This window comes from Heterodontus francisci, chromosome 24 (assembly GCF_036365525.1).
Source record: "Heterodontus francisci isolate sHetFra1 chromosome 24, sHetFra1.hap1, whole genome shotgun sequence".
NCBI classification, from domain to species: domain Eukaryota; kingdom Metazoa; phylum Chordata; class Chondrichthyes; order Heterodontiformes; family Heterodontidae; genus Heterodontus; species Heterodontus francisci.
In genome coordinates, this window is record NC_090394.1 from 62814565 (window position 1) to 62829412 (window position 14848).

General features: G+C 43.8%; 1 long non-coding RNA gene across 1 annotated transcript in view; it reads left to right on the plus strand.

Moving 5' to 3' along the window:
• Positions 1-14423, plus strand: part of LOC137383696 (uncharacterized) — a 54748-nt gene extending 40325 nt beyond the window's left edge. The window contains exons 3-4 of the long non-coding RNA XR_010977438.1: positions 1648-1719; positions 10088-14423. This is a non-coding gene — a long non-coding RNA (uncharacterized lncRNA). The remainder of the gene's footprint in view (positions 1-1647; positions 1720-10087) is intronic.
• Positions 14424-14848: the final 425 nt, after the last annotated feature.

The window sequence follows — 14848 nt, forward strand, 5'->3', positions numbered from 1 at the left end:
AGTTTTATACTTTAGGATTTGAATACTTCCTTCTGTCTTTAGATAAAATGTGAATGGACTACATCATGCACTATGGAACTCTTATCTTTTTCAAGTCACACCACTTTGCATGGAGTTCTAGGAACAGAGGGGTGGAACAACCTTTTTTGCTAACTTGTAGTAAGCAGTGAAGGAAATAATTGACGATGTAAAGGTGAAGGTAGCGTCCTGATGAGCTGTGCAAAAAGATGTAGAGAGGCATACTCTCATATTCCTGGTGAGATCATTCAATTTCTTTCTGCATTGTAGATAGTTTTTGGTATAAATGCTACTTGCATTCACATAGCATGCATTCTTGCACCAAACCCATTTATCAATTTGTGTTGGCCTCCACTGATGATCTGAGGTGGAAGAAGACCTCTTATTCTCATAAATTTGTTCCACGAGTAGCTGTATGGCTGATACTGACCTCAGGATCCTGCTACAACTCTTCTTATTCCCCAGGCATCTTCCTGCAGCTTCACAATATGTCTTTCCTGTTTGGCCACGACAAAAGTTCACCTTCCTCTCAAGCTGCTGCATGCCCTTAAGATTCTGCAACAATGTTGGATTTCCTGCCTCCGAATCAACAACCTGCATATGGGAAGCATGTTTCATATTAGCAATTCCTCAGACAATGAAAAAGTCCATGCCTATATGCCACAAGACCGGTACAACATCCAGGCCTGGGGCGGTCAGACAGCTTCTTGCTGCTGCCGATGCTCGTAAAATTGCTGCAGGGGTGAGAAGGCAATGGGAACAGCACCCCTGCCTCCCACTCAATTTTACGCCCCACCCCCACCTCCAGCCCACTCTCACAGGGGGTATAAAATTGCAGCCAATGCTTCTGCAACGCCTTGGTACAAGACCCAGGAAGTAACATTTGTGCTGGAGCATCTATTCCCAGATGGAGCATTGTAACTCTGCAGTCACAATACTGACAAAAAAATGTGGCAGGAAGGCATGATGAGGATGTTTGATGTGCTGAAGCATCACTTTGCACTGATAGAAAAACTAAAAACGATGCTTGTAGTCAGCAGTGAGGCACAGAGGTACAAACAAATTGCATTCAATTACATTAATAGTAAACCTTACCCATCAACAGAGGCTTAATTAGAAATATTTCAGTAGTAATGTGAGCTCAGATATATAACTAGGTCATGAAGGCTTCATTGTGTAACATGAGCTATTAATAAATAATGGTGTGAAACATTTACAAATGCTTAGAATGGGTGCCATTAAATCACTAAAATAAAACTCTTCACTTTTCACTTTGAGTCTCTCACATTTTTAATCTGCCATAAATTTTTCTCTAAACTATCTACAGACAAATGATGGTACACACTGGGTTAACAAAAACAATTTGTTCACATCTAATGTTGTATAGCTTACAAGCTTTGTTGCCAACTCCTGTAAATATATGCTAAATGTCAACTACGGCAGAGATGCTGATGTTTGAGAGCACAACAATCTGTGTGGGAAATGAAGGGGGCGGCTTTAATTAAATCTAGCATCTCACAGAGGTACAGCAGCCATGTAATGCTGCATGTCCCCTGAATGATGCTCGTGACATGATCATATATGTATATTTAATGTATAACTAATAAAAAAGGATGTTTGTTTTTACAGCTTATTCTGTATACTAATATAGTGACCAGCTGAAGTGAAGTGTGACCATTTTGCAACAATTAGAAGGAATGGGTAAGCCGACATCTTTCCAGCGCATTTATTCATGACCTGAGGAGATTTGTCTTTTTCAGAATCATACCCTAATCAGAATAGTATACTATTCAGGCTGAAGAGGCAAACTTACCATAAAAACCAAAGTAAATAAAACACACTTAAATGAAATTTGTAATTATTTTTTATTCATGGTTACATTCCCTTAAGCAGAAAGTTGTGGATAATGGCAATGTGGAGCTGCATGGTGGCTGATTACTTGTGGTGTAAGGATCAGTCTTGGGGTCATTGCTTTTTATTATTTTCGCATGTGACTTAGATGTAGTTGTTGGGGGAATGGTCTGCAAGTTTGCAGATGATGCTAAAATTTGTGCAAATGTCAGGAATTGCGCAGGAGAAGGAACTCCTGCAAACAGATGTAGAAGTTCTGGGGCAGTGGGCTGAACTCTAGCAGATGGCCTCTAACTAAGATAAATGCGGTATAATGCAATTGGGCTGGATCAATGGCAAGACTACTTACACACTACATGGTACTGAATTAAAATCAGTTAGAGAAAGGGATCTTGGCAGTATTGGTGAGAACTGTCTACAGATCAATGCTGAGAAGCCTTAACCAAAACAAACAGGGTATTAGGTTCCAAAACAGAACTATTCATTATAAAACAATGTACACTGTCTTGTTCTTGTATAAGATCCTGGCTACACTGCATTTGGAATACTGTGCCCAGTTCTGGTCCCTTCACACAGTAGGTGATTTAGAAGCAGTCTGCTAGTTCAAGAACACAAGAAATAGGAGCGGGAGTAGACCACATGGCCCATCGAGACTGCTCCACCATTCAAAACAATTTTGGGCTTCAACTCCACTTTCCTGCCCACGCCCCATATCCCTTATTTCCCTTAGAGACCAGAAATCTGTCTATCCCAACCTTAAATGTATGCAATGATGGAGCATCCACAACCCATTGGGGTAAAGAATTCCATAGGTTCACAACCATTTGAGTGAAATAATTTCTCCTCATCTCAGTCCAAAATGACCGGCCCCTTATCTTGAGACTGTGCCCCTGTGTTTTAGATTCCCCGGAACCAATCTCTCGGCGTCTACCCTATTGAACCCCTTCAGAATCATGGATGTTTCAATCAGATCGCCTCTCATTCTTCTAAACGCCAGAGAGTTCTTCTTCTTTGGCCTCCTTGTCTCGGGAAACAATGGGTAAGTGCCTGGAGGTGGTTAGTGGTTTGTGGAGCAGCGCCTGGAGTGGCTATAAAGGCCAATACTAGAGTGACAGACTCTTTCACAGGTGCTGCAGATAAAATTGGTTGTCAGGGCTGTTACACAGTTGGCTCTCCCCTTGCGCTTCTGTCTTTTTTCCTGCCAACTGCTAAGTCTCTTCGACTCACCACACTTTAGCCCCGCCTTTATGGCTGCCTGCCAGCTCTGGTGATTGCTGGCAACTGACTCCCACGACTTGTGATCAATGTCACAGGACTTCATGTCGTGTTTGCAGACGTCTTTAAAGCGGAGACATGGACGGCCGGTGGTCTGATACTAGTGGCGAGCTCGCTGTACAGTGTGTCCTTGGGGATTCTGCCATCTTCCATGCAGCTCACATGGCCAAGCCATCTCAAGCGCCGCTGACTCAGTAGGGTGTATAAGCTGGGGATGTTGGCCGCCTCAAGGACTTCGGTGTTGGAGATACGGTCCTGTCACCTGATGCCAAGGATTCTCCGGAGGCAGCGAGGATGGATTGAATTGAGACGTTGCTCTTGGCTGACATACGTTGTCCAGGCCTCGCTGTAATAGAGCAAGGTACTGAGGACACAGGCTTGATACACTCGGACTTTTGTGTTCGTGTCAGTGCGCCATTTTCCCACACTCTCTTGGCCAGTCTGGACATAGCAGTGGAAGCCTTTCCCATGCGCTCATTGATTTCTGCATCGAGAGACAGGTTACTGGTGATAGTTGAGCCTAGGTAGGTGAACTCTTGAACCACTTCCAGAGCGTGGTCGCCGATATTGATGGATGGAGCATTTCTGACGTCCTGTCCCACGATGTTCATTTTCTTGAGGCTGATGGTTAGGTCAAATTCGTTGCAGGCAGCCGCAAACCTGTCGATGAGACTCTTCAGACACTCTTCAGTGTGAGATGTTAATGCAGCACCGTCAGCAAAGAGAAGTTCCCTAATGAGGATCTTCCGTACTTTGGTCTTCGCTCTTAGACGGGCAAGGTTGAACAACCTGCCACCTGATCTTGCATGGAGGAAAATTCCTTCTTCTGAAGACTTAAACGCATGTGAGAGCAGCAGGGAGAAGAAAATCCCAAACAATGTGGGTGCGAGAACACAGCCCTGTTTCACGCCACTCAGGATAGGAAAGGGGTCTGATGAGGCGTCACTATGCTGAATTGTGCCTTTCATATTGTCATGGAATGAGGTGATGATACTTAGTAGATTTGGTGGACATCCGATCTTTTCTAGTAGTCTGGAGAGACCATGTCTGCTGACGAGGTCAAAGGCTTTGGTGAGATCAATGAAAGCAACGTAGAAGGGTATCTTAAAAGCAAAATAATGCGGATGCTGGAAATCTGAAATAAAAACAAGAAATGCTGGAACCACTCAGCAGGTCTGGCAGCATCTGTGAAAAGAGAAGCAGAGTTAACGTTTCGGGTCAGTGACCCTTCATCGGAACTGAAATAATCAAGAGTGTTCCGATGAAGGGTCACTGACCCAAAACGTTAACTCTGTAGAAGGGTATCTGTTGTTCTCGGCATTTCTCCTGTAGCTGACAAAGGGAGAACAGCATGTCAATGGTCGATCTCTCTGCTCGAAAGCCACACTGTGCCTCAGGGTAGACACGCTTGGCCAGCTTCTGGAGCCTGTTTAAAGTGACTCGAGCGAAGACTTTCCCCGCTATGCTGAGCAGGGAGATTCCATGGTAGTTGTTGCAGTCACCGCGGTCACCTTTTGTTTTTATAGAGGGTGATGATATTGGCATCGCGCATGTCCTGTGGTACTGCTCCCTCGTCCCAGCACAGGCAAAGCAGTTCGTAGAGTGCTGAGAGTATAGCAGGCTTAGCACTCTTGATTATTTCAGGGGTAATGCTGTCCTTCCCAGGGGCTTTTCCGCTGGCTAGAGAATCAATGGCATCACTGAGTTCTGATTTTGTTGGCTGTCAGTCCAACTCATCCATGACTGGTAGAGGCTGGGCTGCAGTGAGGGCAGTCTCAGTGACAACATTCTCCCTGGAGTACAGTTCTAGATAGTGCTCAACCCAGCGGTCCATTTGCTTGCATTGGTCAGTGATTGTGTCCCCTGATTTAGATTTGAGGGGGACGATCTCCTTGCTGGTTGGCCCAAAAGCTCTCTTAATGCCATCATACATTCCTCTGATGTTTCCAGTGTCTGAGGCCAGCTGAATATGACTGCATAGGTGTTGCCAGTAGTCATTTGCGCAGCGCTGGCTGTTCTTTGTGCAGCGCTTCTGGCTGTTTTAAGTGCTACGGATGTTAACTCGCTCTGGGCTTTCTTGTAGTTCAGCAGTGCAATACGCTTAACGGCTATGGCAGGTTCCAGCTCTTCAAAGTGAGATTGAAACCAGTCTGCATTCCGCTTCACACGTTTGCCATAGGTGGTCATAGCTGACTCATTGATGGCGTCTCTGATGTGGGCCCACTTGGTCTCTGCATCCCCTGTGGGAGTGTTTTGAAGGGCTTTTTCAAGTGAATTTAGAAATTTTTGTAACAGCTGTGGATAAGAAATTCTGTTCGTGTTGATGCGCGGGTGGCCCTTCTGCTTGGAGTGATGCAGCTTCTTTGGTTTGCACACCAGGGAGTGGTCAGCATCTCTCTCTCTCGGCATCTGAGCCCCTTCAGAATCTTGTATGTTTCAATCAGATCGCCTCTCATTCTTCTAAACTCCAGAGAGTATAGGCCCAATTTACTCAGCCTCTCATCATAGGACAACCCTCTCATCCCAGGGACCAATCTAGTGAACTTTCACTGTACTGCCTCCAGTGCAAGTATATCTTTCCTTAAATATGGAGACCAAAACAGCACACAGTATTCCCGATGTGATCTCACCAAAGAAAGAAGATCACATCTTATTGTTAAAATGCCAGGTGCTATGTGCATAGACTTTGTGGTCTCCTGCACTAGTCTTGATCACCTAATTGGATTGAAGAGGCATTTCCCAGAGTTTTACCCCCTGATTGGTCTTGGGTGGGGTTGGAGGAGGGTTTTTCTCTTTTTTTTGCTTCTCCCAGGAAATTACATGGTGAATGGTTGGCAGGTGGGTATTTGTGCTGGTGGGTATGGGTCCCTCATTGTGATGCTGCAGGCACTGAGGCTGTGTGAGGCAGGCTTAATGAACCAGTTGATCGTTTCCTGCCTGTCACTTTTGTATGTTACATAATAGCAAATCTTTATAAACCTGTTTTGGTTCTTTGTTCACAGGCTTAATGAACAATCTATTGTTTCATTTTAAGTGTTTGCTATAAGCCAATTACTCAATGTTTTAAAAATCTTTAACAGTGTAATTATGACATGTAGGCTGCAAAATTTGATGGCCCTGAAAATGGACGTGTGATCATAATGCGCGACTAACCTTTGCAGGACCAGGCAGTCCTGGGAGAGAAAGGAAAGCAGGAGACACAGGGGGTCCTCCTCCAGCTAAAAAGGAAGGTGCTGTGAGCAACAGTGAGACCTGGAGATCTGTGTGCTTCCATTGTAATAAGGCAGGCCAATTAAAATCTGACTGCTGGAAACTATAGGGAAATAGTCAAGGCACACATGCTTGTGAAGAAGGGACCCTGGTGGAAAGCACAGAACAAGCTGTGGCTTCAACTGCAGTAAGAGTGCAAACCAGGAAGCTTACTATGGCCAGTGCAGGTAAAGTTAATAGGATTCTTGAAGGTTATCAGGGTTTTGTGTCTGAAGGGAAAGTAACCCCATACCCCTTGAGTGGGGCAAGCAAGCCCGTAGTGATTCTCAGGTACGCAGGGGCCACTGGATCCTTTTTACTGGGAAAAGGCCTGACCTTTCCCCCACAGTGTGCAGTGAACACCAAATTGGTGGAGAATGGTATTGGAGGGCAGTGTATGCCTGTACCCATACACCGGGTGCACCTGGAATGTGACCTAGTTGCGGGACCGGTGACCGTAGGGATTGTCCCTAGTTTGCCTGTAGACGGGGTTGACCTGCTCCTCGGTAATGATCTGGCAAGGGTGAAGGTGGTAGCCTCCCAGTAGTGAAAGAAAGACCGCAGGAGATCAGAGAGACAGGGCAGTGGCAGGAAACGGTCCCCTGCAGTTTCCCTGAATGTGTAGTGGATCAGGCCATGATCAAACCAGCTCCCCCAGAGGAGACTGCATTGGCACTGCAGGCAGATGACCATGAGGTCTGCCTGTCCAAGACTTTCGTTGGAAAGTTAGGAGATTCAGGGAATTAATTGAATAGATTTTCCCTAGCTGAGGCTCAGCGAGCTGATTCAGAATTGTGAGAATTAGCACAAACTGCCCAGTCTGAAAGTGAAGCAGAGGGAGTCCCTGATTGCTACTATTTAAAGAATGAGGTACTGATGAGGAAATGGAGTTCTCCTCACAGACTTGAGAGCAATGAGTGGACAGTAGTTCACCAGTTAGTGGTGCCACAGAGATACTGGGGAAAAATATTAAAAAGGGCCCACGAGACTACAGTGGCTGTACATGCTGGTAATACGAAAGACCAAAGCCTGTGTAAGACATCAGTTTGACTGGCCAAAACTCCACAAAGATGTGGTAGAGTACTGCAGGAGTTGCCACATGTGCCAGGTTGAGGGGAAACCCCAATCTACAGTGAAACCTGCACCCCTAAGTCCAGTGCCGGTGTTAGGAGGACCCTCCAGCCGAGGGCTGGTGAACTGTAAGGAACCCCCGCCGAGAACAAAAAGGGACAGGCAGGCACACGGCTGGCATAAGTTTAGAAACAGAAGGGGTAAAAGTGACCAAGAGGGCAGGTTAAAGGAAGTCCGGGAGGAATCCCGTATGAAAACCCCTACTGTCTGGTCAGCCAACCCTGAAAAATTTGAAAAGTTAGACCCCACATCCTCCTATGTAAATGCTGACTCTCGAAGCACCCCACTAGAGTTACTAACAGCATTTACAGGAACCTACAGAGACAAAGAGAGACCTCTTGGGGGCAGAGAAACCGTGAGGATGATGCCCCACCTAGTCGGTTCCACAGGGGAGTGCAGTCAAGCCTTCACAAATACCTGCAGACAGGGAAGTCACAGAGAACAAATGGGAGATTAACAAAGAATCCTTCTCCAAAGTCAGAGGAAAAGGGAACTACCCATCCATTGAAGTCAAAAGCCTTTGCATGACACAACAAAGCACTGAAGGAGAGTTCAGGATAGACAAGCCCACTACTAACTCTCCTGAAAAGAAAAAAAATGACCTCAGCCGGAACAAACCCTAGGCAATCTGAAGAAAATCTTCCCCAAAGAATCAGATGGCTACTGGGATGCCAAAAAGCAGGAAATTAAAGCAGCACTGGCACCCAGAAAAGACAATTTTAATAATCTTTAAGATTGATGAATGAAAGGAAATGAATGAGAGAAATGCATGATTTTTCTTTCTATATCTGATATTTCTTTCAAACCTTTTAATGAAATGTGCCTTTTTTTTTCAAACTGCATTTCATTCCCCTGGGTGTGGAGATGTCATGCAGGCTCCCACCTGCCAAGAATGAGGCACATATATTTCGCCACATGGACATTAAATTTTAAAATTGTTACCGAGAAGAAAAGAAGGCCTATTACAAGGGGTGGCCAAGCCCCTGGTGGGAAAGATTTTTTTTTCATATTAGCAGACAGAGTTGGAACAAAGGAACCAGTCCCTGCCCCAATGCACAGAAGAGACCTGGTCAAACCAGTTGGTCACGTGACCACCTGCTGGCCAGCTCGGGGAGTTTTAAATTGGAGAAACATTGCTTTGAAGACAGAAAGCTGTTTGCTCCTAGACTGATACGACCTCTCGTGGCTGTCTTGCCACCGTCTCTTCTGTCTGCTCTCATCTCGCTCACACCAGCTTTGGAATCCATTGATGACATATGAACCCCAAGAGAGAAAAGTCTCCTACAGTGAACAAGGTTTAAGAAGAATACTGGGCCCCAACGAAAAGCAAAATCTACCTACAGGCAAGGACTACAGCGAGCTTGAAGCACAGTAACAAAAATCCCTCTTCAGAGATTGCCTCAAATCTCTATACTTTATTTTTCTTCTGCCCTTTTCTGTCTCTATTTGCGTGTGCGTATCGCATATGCATGCTAGCGTGAGGCGCGGCGTCAACCATAGGTGTTAACCATATTAGAGTTTAAGTTTTAATAAATTTCACTTTTCTTCTTTAAACCTAAGATAGCCTGTTTATGCTCATTTCTTTGCCTTATAATTGGAAAGCGGTGAACAAGGATTCACCATGGGGGAGCTCAAAACACAGTGTGTTTAAAACAAAACTCTGCGACAGTAAGAGCAGGTGAAGGCTAAAAGGGACACCTAGACACCTTTCTCACCTGGTCCTAACACCTGGGAAAAGTACAAAAATGGCACAACATGGTGGAGAGCGGGCTCCAACATTTTCCACATTGCACTAGAGGCCTCAGTGCAGGAGATGGAAAGCAAAATATGTCATCTACCCACTGGGGAGCCAGGAGGCCCTCCAGTCAAGTTTTGCAAAGGCAGTGAGACAGATATTGGTGGCGGTCAGAGCTAGGAGTCTAGTCCCAAGTACCTGAATGCAATGCCGCAAGAAGTTCAATGACCTCACACGAATGCTCAAGGTCAGCGAATGTATCTTCAAATGCCGTAACCTACCAACTACACCACTAGTCTCACACACTGTCAATGCATCACTCGCCTACCAACAATCTCCATCAATCATGACTCATACCTAACATTCATTGTTTCAGCTCACCCTCACACAGTTAGCACTGCTACAAGTCTCACAGCCATGACTCACAGCATTCACACAGTGCCAGCTTTTCAACCATGTTAGTCACATCACCTAAACATGTTGTACCACAATCACTGAAACATTTCCCTCTCTGTTGCAAGACAAGGTGGCGCATAACTGGAGGCAGAAGCACCTAATCGTTGAGAGGCAGACATGGCTGCATATCCTCACTACCATACTCACCATCATATGAGCAGCCATGACTGAGGCCATGGCCAGCGCTGGGGTTGAAACCATCAAAGATGACAGCATGCGCATATCTAATCCTCCTTCTCACATTCCACTTCTCCCCCATCCCACAATCTTTTATTATTTACAAGCTGCAGATGGCCTGAACATATCTTACATCCCACCCTGCCCACCCATTCTCCTCACCACAACTCTACCCTTGTGCTTTTCTCCTTTCAGATATCTGAGAACTGCTAGCTGGCCAGGCTGTAGTGGAAGAGAAAGAAATGAAAGAGCAGGAAGACAAGAATGAAGAAGAAACACCGTCACTCACTCTCACACTCGCAGCCACCTTTCCCTGCCTTTGTACTTGCTTCAAACCTGTTAGCTCTCTAACTTTTTCCGGTTCCAATGAAATGTTATCGACCTGAAACGTTACTTTTGTTTCTCTCTCCACTGATGCTGAGTACTTCCAGCATTTTCTGTTTTTATTACTTACACAATGGTATGTGTTTCTTGGTTATTATGGTCTCTTCTGCATAAAACTGTGAGCCAAAGAAAGTATGGGAATAGATATTTTGTGTAGAATTCCTAGGTAGTGAGATTACAAAGTTACATTTTATTTATGCTTCATTTATCGTAGCATCCAACAATCAAAGTTTGCTTGCTACCCCAAACAGCACAATTCTGAAAAACACAACTGGAGTTTCCAAAATGTGGCAATAGAAGAAATTACATTGATTTAGTTTTCCTGTCATTGTAAACTGCATCTGCAAGAAAACAAATTCAGCATTTACCAAAAAAGTCCTACTGCTTTTTACTGCATTAGAAACAGTTTTTAAAACAACTCCAGGGCACTAGCAGTTATCTGGTACCTCACTCAATTGACCAGTCCTCGTGTATGAGCTAGGCAATGGGGCATACAATGACTTCATTTGAAAAGAAAATAGCGCAATACAAGCTGTTAATTTGCTGTTGCTCATTACGCTCCCAAGACGAATTTATACTGCAGACTGTTCAACTATTTAGGGCATCACAGTTGATTAGTGATCCTGTCCTCACTCATCTACACTTATCAGCTTATTTATCTTCTTCCTAGTCCAGGGCACAGAGCCAAAAAGTTATTTTCCTAGTTGAAGTCAACTAATTGAACACGAACCATGAAATAAAATTGAGACTTTCCTTGCATGTGTGGTTCAGGACTACCCACTGAGCAAAATGCATTATATTTTATGATCTTGCAACAATTCAAAAATTAGATTCCCTTTAACTTCTCATTACAAATGCTGTTAAAACAGATAACAACAAATAAATAATATTTTCTTTCTCATTCTGGCAGCCTTTATGCCAGTGTTCAAACCCGCAACCATAGGATTTGAGAGAGGAGCAACTGCTGAAGAGACAGAAGTTTATTGGCGGTGTTGAAAATAAATCAGTAGGATCCTCAAAAAAATGACAATTATACAAATTATGGCTCGGTAAAAATTCACTGTCTCACCTTAGGGGAACACAGCTGAGGGAGTTCTATGGCTTTTCACAGAACTTCTGCCTAGTCTGACTTAGTAGGCCTGATGTAACCTCTGCCTGCTGAGAGTGGACATGCATTCTGTTATGGGACTCGTAAAAGCCACAAAATGCAGAACAGAGCATGTAATCAATCATAGAGGGGATTGATTGCCTTCCAGAGATGTCTAAAAGCTTCTTATGGGAACTGCAAAGTTGGGCTACTCTGAGTTTGGGGAGGCACTTCCTGAGTTGTACCAAGATTGCATTGCTTAGACATCTATCAGGGTGGGCGTGCACACTGATGTACATTTATAGGTGCTGGCAGCCTGCTCCAAGGATGTTAATTATATCATCAATTTTGGATGAGGTCTACCCCAGGCTCCATAGGTGGCCAGGAGTTCCTCTCCACCACACTTCCACCAGTGGAGCAGAACTCCCAGACATTTCAGGCCCTTTAAATTTAGCAGAGTCTCTTATGCTGTTGCTCATTTCATATGAATTTTAATTTCTGGCAATTGGAAAAATCCCCGTCTTTAAAGCTGTAAAGGGTAATATCTTTACATTCACTGATCTTTCTTGGCCTTTGTTGTTCATGTCTAATGACACATGTTGTGCAGTTGTCTGGGTCAGATTTACATCAACCATTGCAATTCACACCTGTTCTTATCCTGGTGAGCTCCCATGTGGACTGGAATTGTGTGTGAAAGTGGTGATATTGGAGGATTTGCACACATGACTCATACACACCCTCTGCCAGCCAAGAACATATTATTTTGGCAGGAAGTAGAAAAAATTCTCTGCCTACTCATTTGATTAGTGGTGATGTGCAGAATTTTATATTAATATTTCTGTGTTCTGCATATACAGACTATTGTCAATTGCATGGAGGATTTAACCTTTAGTGCATGAAGATGTCCAAGATATGCCGTGTTACTACAACATACTGTAGCAATGGTGATATTTTTAAAATTCGTACATGCATATGATTTTTTGTGTGTTAAACAAATTACACAACTAGGTGCAACCACAGACAAATATAAAAAGGACAAATGACTCATGAAATCTATTCTAGTGGTTGCTGGGAACAGGAGGAGTTTGACAAATTGTACTGAAAATTCTTGGGGTAAGTCACTGATGCCTAATGCCTGCTTGACCAACCCAAATTCAGCAGGTAAGGGTTAACTCTACAGAGTCCATTTTATAATGATGTCCTCACACCAGAGATTCATAATTGGAAATTGTGGGCAGTGTGCATGTAGATTCTCAATTACATGCAGCCAGAAAATCATTGAACTTTAGAGCACAGGAGTAGGCCATTCAACCCATCACATTTGTACCAGTTCTTTGAAAAAGCTGTACATTTAGTCATGTTCATATGGTTTGGCAATAGTTATAGGCCTTAGAAGTAAGTGATGTGTGGAATGCATAAAGACCTGGAAACTCCATGGGCATTCTGTCAGTCTCTCACTGTAACTCCAGCAAGGGACCAGTGTAACCCCCAGACCATGGCCATAAATGGAAATTTTCAGCCACCTACACAGTTTTTCTGCAGGTTTCAGATGGTCGCCCACTTGGATACAGAGAAACTCTGTGGAATTTAGTGCCAAAAACAATGTTCAGTTCTATATGGTCACATAAGGGAACAGGGAAGACTGAAGCCATCGTTTTCAGTGCCCGCTCCAAACTCCATTCCCTAGCTAACTATTCTGCCCCTCCCCCTGGCAATAGTCTGAGATTAAGCTAGTCTGTTCACAATCTTGGTGTCACATTTGACAGGGATGAGCTTCTGACCTCATATTCGTGCCATCACTAAGACCGCCTATTTCCACCTCCGTAACACCGCTAGACTTCACCCCATCTCAGCTCATCTGCTGCTGAAACCCTCATTCATGTCTTGGTTACCTCTAGACTTTACTATTTCAACACACTCCTGGCTGGACTCTCACATTTTAACCTCTGCAAACGTGACGTCTTCCAAAACTCTGCTGCTTGTGTCCTAACTCGCATCAAGTCTCATTCACCTATCATCCCTGCGCTCGCTGACCTACGTAGCCTCCTGGTCAGGCAACGTCTTGATTTTAAAATTCCCTCCATGGCTTCACCCCTCCCTATCTCTATAATCTCCTCCAGGTCTACAACCCTCCAAGATCTCTACGCTCCTGTAATTCTGGCCTCTTGAGGATTTCCAATTTTACTCGCCCACCATTGGTGAATGCGCCTTCAGCTGTCAAGGCCCTAAACTCTGGAATATCCTCCCTAAACCCCTCTGTCCCTCTACCTTCGTTTCCTCCTTTAAGACACGCCTTAACCTACCTCTTTAACCAAACTTTTCGTCACTTGCCCTAATATCACCTTATGTGGCTTTGCGCCATATTTTGTTTTATAATGCTCCTGTGAAGGGGGACGTTTTATTAGGATAAAGGCGTTATATTAATAAGTTGTTACTTCAAGTCTAGCTGACTTTAATATAACTTATAAGTTTCTACTGTTGCAAATATTTGATGCATGTTTTTACCAAGTCTTAACATACAACTCAGTCATGGTCAACATGTTACCTGAAATTTTAACAACTTTTTTTTTCCAAATACAAACCTTTTTTCCCCTTTTTGAACTAGAAAATGTGGTCCTTATAAATGATTCTCTACAGAACACCTAAATTTAAAAAAAGGGACCATTGAAAAACAGAAACAAAATAATGCTGTTCTATGTAAGGATGAAAATTAGACAAACACAACTGGAACTATTCTGTTAAAGCATACCCCTGTTACACATATTATTCAAGTGTAGAAATAAGATCAGGCATCTGGAAATCCTGAGATCATAGTCTCTAATACTTTATTGGATGCCTCAAATAAAGTTGACCTTTAAGAGATGATGGACTTTGATTTGCCTTTTTTATAACATGAATATTTATTAAGTGTTACCAGTTCCTGTGAATTATGACACTCTTTTAATTAGTTCACTTGAAAAACAGTTCTTCGGGCTGTACCTGGACAGATTTGTATCGCATTGCAATTTGGTTTATTGTTTGACTGCTTACTGTAGTTTCTGCATTATTGTTTATGCATTATTTCCTCCTATTTGCTGATGCATTAAAGGACTACTTGTGTTCAGACCTGCAGCAACAGTATCAGTACTACCAGCAGCTGCAAACCTTAGTTGCAATCACACTGCTTGCACACTCAAAACGCCTCAGCAAAATTCACATGAAATTGATAGTCAGAGGGGATCTAAAACCTTGTCTGAAAGCACACTGGTACATCTTGGAACTGAAGGCTGTAAAAAAGTACATTCTTGTTTAGTCCCATTACGTCTTGGAGGAGCTCAATCAGAATGACTGGAGGATGCTTTGCTTACATGAGCAATTGAGTTGGACATCACTGAAGTGCCCTTGTAGGATTTGGCAGCCCACCTTATCTATGAAAATGACCCAGTCCTTCAGTTTTACAAGAACACAAGAAATAGGAGCAGAATATGTCGTATGGCCCCTTGAAC